The sequence below is a fragment of the Sciurus carolinensis genome, chromosome 1 (assembly GCF_902686445.1).
Source record: "Sciurus carolinensis chromosome 1, mSciCar1.2, whole genome shotgun sequence".
NCBI classification, from domain to species: Eukaryota; Metazoa; Chordata; class Mammalia; order Rodentia; family Sciuridae; genus Sciurus; species Sciurus carolinensis.
Window position 1 is genome coordinate 175,053,675 of NC_062213.1, and position 12,855 is coordinate 175,066,529.

The window sequence follows — 12,855 nt, forward strand, 5'->3', positions numbered from 1 at the left end:
AATAAAAAAGCTAGGGAAGGGCTGGAGTTGTAGCTCAGTGGTAGAGCATTTGCCTAGCATGTGTTAGGGACTGGGTTTGAGCCTTAGCACCACATAAAATAAAGGTATTGTGTTCCATTTACAACTAAAAATTTTTTTTTTCTTTAAATTTTAAAAATAAAGCTAGGGTAGAGCTCCCCTGGGTTTAATCCCCAGTATTTAAAAAAAAAAAAAAAAAAAAGACAAAATTAAAAATTTCAAACTCATGTCTATAATTCCAGAGGCTTGAGAGCATAAGGCAGGAGGGTCACAAGTTGAAGTCCAGCCTCAGCAACTTAACAAAACCCTGTCTCAAATTTAAAATAAAAAAGGCTGGGGATGTAGCTCAGCAGTAGAGCCCCTCAGGGTTCAAGCCCCAGTACCAAAACAAAACAAAAAACAAAAAACTATCTTCAGACAACCCCAATAGAATTACAAATAATAATAAAAAGATATCTGAAAAATATCCCAATTATTTAGAAACTAATCTACACATTTTTATATAACCCATGAGCTAAAGAAAAAAAGACACAAGGAAAAAAAAAAAAAGCACAAAATGCCAAAATGTGGAAGGCACCTTTGAAGGAAATTTTTAGTGCTAAATGCTTATATTTGAAAAGAAGAAAAGTTGCAAATCAGTGATCTTGGCTCCACCTCAGTGGTAACAGGCCCTAAGTTCAATTCCTAGAATTGGATGTAAAAATGAAAAACAAATGAAACCTAAAATAAGCAAAAGAAAGAGAAATAATAAAGATCAAAGTAAAAAATCAATGAAATAGAATAACAGTGGAGGAAAAAAAGAGACATAAAGCTAATTCTTTGTGAAAATAATTAAAGTTGAAATCTCTGTATAGACTGATCAGGTTTAAAAAAAAGATAAAAATTATCACTACCAGTTGAGGTTGCAAATAAACAGGATAAAAAGACACACAAAAAAATCATCATCAGGAATGAGAAAGGTGACATTGCTACAGATTCCAAAGAAATTAAAATGACAAGGAATATTATAAATGTTTGTGCTGATAAATTCACCAGCATAGATGAAATGGACTAATTCCTTAAAAAACACAAACTGCCAAAGCTCACTCAAAATAAATAAAAAAGAATGAGGTATATATCCCAAAGAATTAAAAGCAGACCCAAACAGTTACATGTGCACTAGTGTTCATAGTAGAATTATTCACAATCGCCAAAAGTTGGAAACAACCCATGTCTAACTACAGATGAATGGTTGAATAAAATTTGGTATATACATACAGTGGAATGTTATTCAGACATAAAATGCAATGAAATTCTGATACATTCAACAGCATGGACAAACCTTGTAAACATTATGCTAAGTGAAATAAGCCAAACAGTAAAGGACAACTGTTATATGATTCCACCTGTATGAAGTAATTAGAATAGCCACAATTAAGAGACATCAGTGGATTCTAAGTTACTAGATGAACATTTGATGAGGATTGGGATGTTTACAGTCTTAAAGTTATCTCTCCACAAAATATCAATCATAAAGGGAAAAAGTACAATTTACATAGAGGAGAGAAACCTGATAAACATCATTTTAATCAAATGGTCTCAGTTGATATAAATTCATAGAGATGGAAAGAATAGATTATAGAGAAGTTCATAGAATGAGAGAATGAGGAATTATTAAATGGGTATGGAGCTTCTATTTGGGATGTTAAAGTTCTGAAAATGGGTAATGGTGCTGGTCACTGTGCATAGTGATGTGTGGAATAAATACTGGTGGTGGTACAATATTATGCTACACAACTTAGTGCCACAGAATTGTGCCCTTAAGTAGGAATGAATTTAAAGAAATTTAATTTGTAGATTAAAAAATAAACTTATGCTTAAATGGTTTCATTAGTAAATTCTACCAGACATTTAAGGAAAATATAATAACATTACTATATAAACTCTTTCAGAAAATTGGAAAGGAGAAAATATTTTCCAACTCAATCTGTAAGACCAACATTATCCTGATACCAACAAAAAATCATTATAAGACAAAAATCATTATGAGAAAAGAAAACTACAGAGTAATATCCCTCATGAACACAGATATAAAAATTGAAAATAAAAATTTTAGCAGACTGAATTTGAGAAAATGAATAATAAATCATGACCAAGTAGGATTTATCCTAGGAATGTAAAGTTGGTTTAACAATAGGAAATCTGTCACAATACTTCATCATATTAATAAATTTAAAAAGAAAATTCATATGATTATTGCAATAATACTGAAAAATCATTTGATAAAATCCACTCCTGATGAAAATAAAAGCACTTAGCACATTGAGAAACTTCCTTAATGTGATAAAGGGATCTATGATTTATCTATAGCTAACCTTATAAGTAATGGTGAAAGAATGAATGCTTTCTTTCTAAGATCAGGAATAAGTCAAAATTATCACCTATAATCCCAGTGATTCAAGAGGCAGGAGGATTGCAAGTTTGAGACTTAGCCTGGGCAACTTAGTGAAATCCTGCCTCAAAATTTTAAAAGTTCTGGAGAATGTAGCTCAGTGTGGTAAAGCACCCTTGGGTTCAACCCCTAAAACCAGGAAAAAAAAAAAAAAGAAAGAAAGAAAAACATATCTGAATATGAAGAAATAAAAGGTCAACAAAAGCAGAAATAGGTAAGTGGGGGCTACATCAGTCCCCACACCAAAAAAAAAAAAAAATAGAAGCAGCTCCTACACAGCAAAGCAAACATGCAACAGAGAGAAAAGACTGACAGAATGGGAAAAATATTTATAAACCACATGATGAGGGGTTAATTTTCAAAAGGTATAAGAAACCCTTAAACTTAGTAGCAAAAAACCTTAATAACCCAATTTTAAAATGAATTAAGGACCTGAATAGATATTTCTCCAAAGAAATACAAATAGCCAACAAGCAGATGAAAAGATGCTCAAAATCACTGATCATCAAGAAAATACAAATCAAAACCATAGGGACATATCATCTCAACACCTTTCAGGATGACTTTTATGAAAAACACAAAAGACACTAAGTAGTAATGAAGAGTGGAAAATTTGGAACCCTGACACACTATGGTGGAAATGTAAAATGGTGCAGCCACTATGGAAAAAAAGCATGGGGATTCCTTTTTAAAAAAATAGCATATAGCTACCATTGGATCCAGCAATCTCACTTCTGGTTATTTGTCCAAAAGAACTGAAATCATGATCTTGAAGTGTATCAGCACTAATACGTTCACTGCAGCACTAATCACAATAGCCAAGATGAGGAAACAACTTAAATGTCCATCAGCAGATGAATGGATTTTATAAATGTGATATATAAATACAATGGAATTTTTAAAAATTTTTTATTTGTTCTTTTTAGTTTTACATGACAGTAGAATGTATTTTGATATATCATACATATGTGGAGTATAACTTCCCAATTCTTGTGGTTGTACATGACGTGGATACTGGTTGTGTATTCATATATGAACATAGGAAAGTTATGTCTGAGTTATTCTACTGTCTTTCCCATTCCCATCTCCCCTCCTTTCCCTCCATTTTCCCCTGTCCAATCCAGTGAACCTCCACTCCCTCCCCACCACCCTGACTATTGTGAGTCAGCATCCACATATCAGAGAGAACATTTGGCCTTTGGTTTTTTGGGATTAGTTTATTTCACTTAGCATGATAGTCTCCATTTCCTTACATTTACTGGCAAATGCCATAATTTCATTCTTCTTCATGGCTGAGTAATATTCCATTGTGTATATGTACCACATTTTCTTTTTCCATTCATCTGCTGTAGGTCACCTAGGTTGGTTCCATAGCTTAGCTATTGTGAATGGAGCTGCTGTGATCATTGATGTGGCCATATCACTATAGTATGCTGATTTTAAGTCCTTTGGGTTCATGTGAAGGATGGGATGACTGGGTCAAATGGTGATTCCATTCCAGGTTTTCTGAGGAATCTCATGCTACCTTCCACAGTGGTTGCACCAATTTGCAGTCCCACTAACAATGTATGAGTCTGCGTTTTTCCCCACATCCTAACATTTATTGTTACTTGTATTCTTGATAATTGCCAATATACAAATGCCAATTGTTAATGGTTTGGATATGAGGTGTCCCCCAAAAGTTCACACGTGAGACAATGCAAGAAAGTTCAGAGGAGAAATGATGGGGTTTGAGAGTCTTAACGTAATCAGTGAATTAATCTCTGATGGGATTAACCAAGTGGTAACTGGAGGTAGGTGGTGTATGACTGGAGGAAGCAGTTAATTGGGTGTGTGACTATGGGATATATGTTTGTATATGGAGAGTGGAGTTCCTCTCTGCTTCCTGATCACCATGACATGAGCTGCTTCCCTCTGCCACCCTGAACATCCCACCATGATGTTCACCCTTACCTCAAGCCCTGAGGAATGGAGCTGGCCTTCTGTAGACCAAGAGCTCTGAAACTGTGAGCACTCAAAGTTTTCCTCCTCTACAGTTGTTCTGATCAGATCTTTTAGTCACAGCAGCAAAATAGCTGACTAAGACACCAATATACAATGGAATATTATTCAACCTTAAAAAATAAGGAAATCTTGAAAGTAATTAGCCATTCACCAAAAGACAAACACTGCATGATTTCACTTATATGAGGTATCTAAAATAGATTCATGAAAATCAAAATGGGCATAAAGTTTCTGTTAAGCAAGATGAATAAGCTCTAGATATATGCTATACTTTTTAATCTAGAGTCAACAATAATGTCTCATGCCCTTAAAACATTAAAAAAGTAGATGTTATGTTAAATATTAGCAGAGTAAAGTTTTTTAAAACATTGATTAAGCCAATGTCTGCTGCTGTAGCTCAGTAGTAGAACATGTGCTTAGCATGTACAGGCTCTAGATTCAATCCCCAGCACCAAAAATAAATAAAAACAAAAAATAAACCAGTCACAAAGGATCATATATTGATGTTGGATGATTTTATTTAGAGATGCTTCTTGATTTACAGTGGGGTTATGTCCTGATAAACCCATCTTAAGTTGAAATATTTTAAATAAAAAATGCATTTAATACACCTAATTTCTGAGCATCATAACCTTTGCCTAGCTTATCTTAAATGTGCTCAAAATACTTGTGTTTGCCTATAGTTAGAGAAAATCATCTAGCACAAGGCCTGTTTTATAATGAAGTACTCAATATTGTACTGAAAGTGAAAAGAAGAATGGTTGTATAGGTATACTTTCACATCATCATGAAATTGAAGACCCTAAGTCTAATCATCGTAAGTAGAAGCCTCATAAGTTAGGGACCATTTGTATATCAAATATTCAGAAGAAGCAAGTCCATAAGCCAGAGAGAAGATTAGTGCAGTGTCTAGGGCTGGGAGCAACAGAAGAGGGTAAGAGATGAAATGTAAGGGATGTAAGGGTTCCTTACAGGGTATTGAAATGTTATAAAATTTTGGAGCCAGGCATGGTAGTGCACACCTGCAACCCCAGCTACTTGAGAGACTGAGGCAGAAGGGTAACAAGTTTGAGGCAAGCCTCAGAAATTTAGCAAGACCTTGTCTCAAAATAAAAAATAAAAAGTGCTGGGGGGCTGGGTTGTGGCTCAGTGGTACAGTGTTTGCCTAGCACATGTGAGGCAATGGGTTTGATCCCCAGCACCACATAAAACTAAATATAAATAAATAAAAAATTTTGAAGAAAAAAGCAAAACAAAACAAAAGTGCTGGGGATGCAGCTCAGTGGTAAAGCACCCCTGGGCTCAATCCCCAGTACTGGAATATTTAATTAATTAATTTAATTAAATGATTGTGGTGATAACTCTGCTAGTATACTATAAAGAAATTGGACACTTTAAATGAATGGGTTATATTTTAATAAAGCTGTTTAAAAGACAGAACTAGGCATGGCAGAAAGATTCCAAGTTCAAGGCCATCCTGGGAACTTAACAAGACCCTGTATCAAAAATAAAAAGTAAAAAGGCCTGGGGATGTGGCTAGTTGTAGAGTTCAATCCTCAGTGCCACCAAAATAAAACAAACCAAAAAAAAGAGAAAGGGAGGTAGGGAGGAAGAAAAGATACCTATATTGGAAGGGGAAAAGTAAAACTGTTTCTTCTCTGATGACATGATTGTCTGTGTAGAAAATCCTATGAAATCAACATGAACAAAAGCTGTTAGAACTAAGTTTAGCAAAGTTGCAGGATATAAGGTCAATATGCAAAGATTAGTATTTTTACATACCATCAATGAAATGAGGAGAAATTAAAATTTTAATTGTCATTTATAATAGCATAAAAATACTAAATACTTGAGGATAAATCTTTTAAAAATTCTTTTATTTATTTATTTTTATTTGTCGATGGGTCTTTATTTATTTATATGTGGTGCTGAGAATCAAACCCAGTGCCTCCTCACACATGCTAGGCAAGTGCTCTATCACTGAGCTACAACCCCAACCTGAGGATATATCTTAACAAAAGATGTACAAGATTTGTATAATAAAAAACCATAAAATATTGCTGATAGATGTAAAGACTTAGATAAATGCTGTGCTCATGGATTGAAAGACTCAGTATTAAGATAGTGATTCTCTGCAAATTGACCTACAGATTCAATTTAGTCTCATTCAAAATCCCAGCTGACTTTTTTTGGGTAGAAAGTGATGATATAGAAATGCAGAGGACTTAGAATAGCCAAAAACAACTTTGTAAAAGAATAAAGTGGGAAGGCTCATACTTCCTGATTTCAAGACTCATTTAAAGAAATAATAATCAACACATAGAAATTAGTGTAAACATAGAAAAATGATTGATGGAAAAGAATAGTGTCTCCAAACAAACCTGCACATTTGTGGACTATTTTGATAAAGGGGCAAAAACAGTTCAGTTGAAAAAAATTTCTACAACAAACCATAAACCACATACAAAAATTAGTTCATAAACAGATTTAAGGACCTAAATGTAAAAATTAAAACTATAAAACTTTTAGAAGAAACCTAGGACAAAGTAATTTTCATTTTGAGTTAGAGATTTTTTTAGATTTAACACTAAAAATACATTTTTAAAAGTTGATATGTTGAACTGGATGAAAAATATGAACTTTTACGTGAAAGTCACTGTGATAATACAGATAATAGCCACTGATGTAGCCACTGATTATAATGCATTGAATGGGGTTCATTTTAACATGAATCTTTTTTATACTGGTATGAAAAAATAAATATAATGGAATACAAACTGATGAGGATTTGGCAACCTATAATATTCAGCCAAGAAACATCAATGGATATTAAAACTATTGGGTAAATACTTGATGAGGAACAAGATATTTACATAGTCTCAGAGTATCTCTCCACAAATATTTACAAATTATAAAGGGAAAATTTACAGCTTGACAGTAGAAAAACCTGGCAGACATCACTTTTTAATAATTTTTATTGGTGCACAGAAAATGGATTTCATTGTGGCATATTTGTACCTGTATATAACATACTTTGATCATAACTAACCACCCATTACCTTCCTTTACCCTGATTTTCCCTTCTTTACCCTACTCTTCCCTCCCCCTGATCCCATTCCTCTTTTCTAATAGTTTCCCTTCTACTTTCATGTCATCTTCCCCCTCCCAACCCCTAGTTTCCACATATGAGAGAAAACATGTGGTACTAGTCTGAGTCTGGCTTGTTTTAACATGATCTCCAGTTATATCCATATTCTTTCAAATGAGATTATTTCATTATTCTTTATGACTAAATAGTACTCCATTGTGTATAATACCACATTTCCTTTATCCTTTCATCCATTTAAGAGCACCTACACTAATTCCATAACTTGGTTATTGTGAATTGTGCTGTGTGATAAAATTGGTGGTGCAGATGTCTCTCTAGTGTGCTAACTTCAGTGCCTTTGGGTATAGTTAGATCATATAATAGTCATATTTTTAGTTCTTGAGGAACCTCCACACTGATTTCCATAGTGACTGTACTTTCTCCAATAGTATAGTATAAAGGTTCCTTTTTCTCCACATCCTTACCAGCATTTGTTGATTTTTTTTTGTATTTTTAATGGTAATCATTTCTGACTGGGGTGAGATGGTATCTCCTTGTAGTTTTGATTTGCATCCTAATGGCTAAAATACCAAAACACAACACACACACACCATCCCAATGTATGAGAATCAGCCACAAGATGCGATAGACTGAAGAAAGGCATATCCAGGATTTCTCAAAGTGTATTTAACTGGGGACTTATGACAGAAGCATAGTCAAAGGTAGCAGTAAGATCAGTGGATCCATTATTTCAGTCAGAGGCTTACTTAGCAGTCAGGGCAAAAGTGACTTTCATCCAAGCTAGGATGTACCTGGTTTATCTCAAACTAATTTCAAAGATAGTAGGCACATTCCTGGAGCTTATAGCACCAGGGACCAGGTCATAAAACTCGGATAACCTTTCTAATGGTTTTGTTTATTTATAGAATGCTGGGGAACTATGTGGAGAAAACAGGATTATTATTAAGGATTATTATTATTATTATTATTCAGGGTTATTCAGGGGTAGACATGATGGTTTTGACTTAAGATGGCTAGTCAGGTCAAGATGAACTATAGAAACCCAAACTTTTTTTTTTTTTTAATAACTCAAGACAGCTGTTAAAACCTGACCTTATCCAGCATGAGATGTTAGTTGTTTCATAACACTTACCAGTCACAGATACTTCTGGTGCTCACTAATATTGTGTTCCCTTTTTGTGTGTGTTGGGGGTGGTGTTTTGTCAATTTAAATTTAATTGCCTTATTAAAAATTCCCCCAAATTTGAAGATATTCCTGTGGGTAAAAAAAGAAAAGGAAACATCTGTCATTTTTTTTAATAGCACAAAATAGAGTTAATGCAAAAGCTTGATCAAGTACACCTAAGAGATATCTTACTTAAAGAATATGGTGTGGGAATTAATACCACTTATAAGTTGAAAAATAGACACAATGTTGAAGTTTTATAGTGTTGACAATAACCAAAACTAATGAAGACTAGAAAAAATTTTTAGAGGATGAAAAATGAAGATGTTGGGCTCAGTGGTAGAAGACTTGTCCAGCAGCATAAGGCCCTGAGTTCAAACCCAGTACCACCACCAAAAAAAAACAAAAGAGAGAAGAGAAAAGATGTTGACTTGACCATAATTGAATGGATTCAACAATAAATGAGTATGAATATGCCACTGATTTGTTTTTTTGGTCATTAAACTAGAATATGCCATGAAGGATTAAACATTTAAGGTGAGTACAGAATATCAGAAGATTGACTGCAGAAATTTAAGATGCATCATGGTGTAGATACAGTAATCCTACTGGGTATAAATTAAAAGGAAATTAAATTTATGTTGAGGAGATATCTGCACTTCCCTGTTTATTGCAACATTTTTCACAATAGCCTAGATAATCAACTAGAGTGTCCATCAGTGTATGAATGAATAAGAAAATATGGCATGTATGTATACACACACACACACAATGGGATGTTGTTTTCAGTCTTTTAAAAAAGAAGGAAGGGGCTGGGGAGATAGCTCAGTTGGTAAAGTGCTTGCCTTGCAAGCACAGAGCCCAGGGTTCGATCCCCAGCACCGCAAAAAAAAAAAAAAAAAAAAAAAAAAAGAAGGAAATCCTATCATTTGTGACCACATGGATGAACTTGGAGAGTGTTGTGTTAATTGAAATAAGCCAGGCACAGAAAAGCATCTCACTCATTTGTGAAATCTTAAAAAAGTGATCACATAAAATAGCAGAATGGTGGATACTATGGGCTGAGGGAGATGTTAGTTAAAGGATATGAAATTTCAGTTAGAAATGAGGAATAAATTCAAGATATCTATTGTACAACATGGTGACTATAGTTAATAATATATTCTTTTTTTTATTCCTTTTGAGATGCATCATGGTGTAGATACAGTAATCCTACTGTAATCCTTGCTGTGTTGCTCAAGCTGACTCTGACTTTCAGCCCCTGGGTTGTAGTGATCCTCCCATCTGGGTCTCCTGAGTAGCTGGGGCTATAAGCATTTGTCACCATGCCCAGCTATAATCTATTATATAATATATTGTATTCTTGAAAAATGCTGAATGAATGTAAAATGTTCTTACCACAAAAATTTTTAGCTATATGAGGTCATGTATGTGTTAATTAGCTGGATTTAGTCATTCCATAATGTATACATACTCCAAAACATGTTGTACATGGTAAATATGTATAAAATGTAAAAGATTTTAAATTATGTTTTTAAAAAAGCAGCATTATGGTATAAAATAATCTGAAAGTCTGTAATGAAAAAATGCCTATCCTGAAGATGAAAATTATATTGACAGATTCACTAAGATACATGTTAATGAAAACTTTGATTCCAAACATGTATGTAGGGCTGAGGAAACAATTCTGTGATGGCCTGTAGTTACTATACAAAAATCAATTATGATACACTACATAAACAGAATAGAGGATACAAAATCTCTGTTCATTTCAGTAGATAGAGAAAAGGCATTTTCCAAGATTCAATATGGAACAGCAATTCTCATGAAACTAGGAATAGCCAGAAATTATCTCCACATAATAAAGCCATATGTGAAAAACCGATTGCTAACAATGCTACTCTCACCCTTTCTATTCAACATAGCATTGAAATCCTGGACAAAGCAGTTAGGTAAGAAAAAGAAATAATAGTCATGTAAATCAGAAGGGAAAAAGGTAAATTGTCAGTTGTTTGCTGACAACAAGATCTTACATATAGAAAACCCTCAAGATTTCATTTTAAAAAATTTGTTATAACCAATATATTCAGTAAGGTTATAGCATGCAAAATCAACATACAAAAATCAGTTGCATTTACTAACAATGAACTACCAAAGGGAAATTAGTAAAACAATCTCATTTATAATATAACACAAAAGAGTAAAGGGCCTGGGAATAAACTGAGCAAAGGAAGTGAAATACTGTGCAGATAAGTGCTTAAGCATTTCCTTTCCTCCCTGGAGTGCTCAGGAATACTGAGTTTGAAAGGAGATGGCATGTTCTTTAACAATGAATGATAAATTCACTATGGTCAGATCAAAAAGTGAGCAGATGATAGAGGGAAATTAAGGATGCAGACAGATGAACAGGCCCCTGATGCTGAAGGGTCTTATCTATCATCCTTTGGTATCTGGGAACTTGTAGAACCCCCAAATGAACACCTAAATCCAAGGATGCTCAAGTCTCTTATATAAAATGAAGTAGCGGGTCAGGCACAGTGGTGTACCCTTGTAGTCTCAGGTACTTAGGAGACTGAGTCAGGAGTACTGCTTGAGCCCAGGAGTATGAGGCCTACCCAGGGCAACATAGCAATCTCTTGGGGGAAGTGGGCAAAAAAAGAAGTAATACTTGCATACCTAATTCAATGTAAATGCTTTGTTAATAGTTGTTATATATGTTGCTTAGGGATCAATGAAAAGAGAGAAGTTTGTACATGTTCAATACAGATGCAGTTTTAAATATATGTATTTTTTCAATCCATGGTTGTTTGAATCTATAGATATGGAACCTATAAATATGAAGGGATGACTGTGTACTGAAAACTATAAAATGTTGATGAAAGAAATTAAAGACACAAATGGAAAATATCCATATTCATGGATTAGAAGATTTAACATTGCTTAAATGCCTATACAAGTCTATCTACTGATTCAATGCAATACTATCAAAATCCTGGCACTTTCTACTAAAATAGAAAAAAATTTTTTACAATTCATATGAAACCCCAAAAGACCAAAAATAGACAAATCAATCTTAAGAAAGAATAAATTGAAAGCCAGACACTTCCCAACTCAATATACTATAAAGTAATAGTAATCAAAACCGTTTTTTATTAGTTCATTTTAGTTAAACATAATAGGGTTCATTTTGACATAATTATATATGCTTGGAATATAATCTGCTCTAATTCAATCCCTAGTACTTCCCCTTTTCTTTACCTCTTTCTTCCCCCCAATCCCTCTGTGCTACCGATCGTCCTTCTATTTATTTATTTATAGTTTTTTAAATTACTGCTTTGTGGATATACAAAAGTGAGATTTACTATGGTATATTCATGTATGTACATAGAAAAATTTGGTCAGATTCATTCCATCATTCTTTCCTTTTCCATTCCCTCCACCCTCCTCCTCATTCCCTTTCCCCTACTCCACTGATCTCCCTTCTATTTTATTTTTTAAAAGGGCAAAAGACTTAAATAAACATTTCTTTTGAGAAGATAGGCAAATGGTCAATAAGCACACAAAAAGATGTTCCAGCCAGCACAGTGGCACATGCCTATAATCCCACCGGCTCAGGAGACTGAGGCAGGAATCTCAAGCTCAAAGCCACTCTCAGCAAAAGCAAGGCTCTAAGCAACTCAGTGAGATCCTGTCTCTAAATAAAATACAAAATTAGGCTGGGGATGTAGCTCAAAGGTTGAGTGCCCAAGTTCAATCCCTGGTACCCAAAGGAAAAAAAAAAAGTTCCATGTCAGTAGTCACTAGAGAAATGCATATAAAAACCACAGGGATAGCTATTATGAAACAAAACAGAAAATAGGTGTTAACAAGGATATGGGGAAATTGTGCTTGCTTCCGCAGCACGTGCACCAAAATGGGAACAATACAGAGAAGATTAGCATGCCACTGCACGAGGATAACACACAACATGTATGAAGCATTCCATATTTTTTCCTAATTACCTTGTGTACATGTATGAGTATGTAACCGTGAATCCCAGCACTATGTACAATTATAATGTACAGTAAAAATATGGGGGAAAGCATAAATTTTTTTTAAAGCTCTGGAAAAATTGGAATCCTTGTACAG

At 34.1% G+C, this 12,855-nt stretch overlaps 1 protein-coding gene and 1 non-coding gene across 2 annotated transcripts in view; both read left to right on the plus strand.

The window, feature by feature from the left end:
- The window catches only part of Zswim5 (zinc finger SWIM-type containing 5), a 170,844-nt gene that overhangs the window by 148,747 nt on the left and 9,242 nt on the right, over positions 1-12,855 (plus strand).
- On the plus strand, positions 12,612-12,718 carry LOC124968321 (U6 spliceosomal RNA). Its single transcript, XR_007105673.1, has one exon. It is a non-coding gene; the product is annotated as a U6 spliceosomal RNA (small nuclear RNA).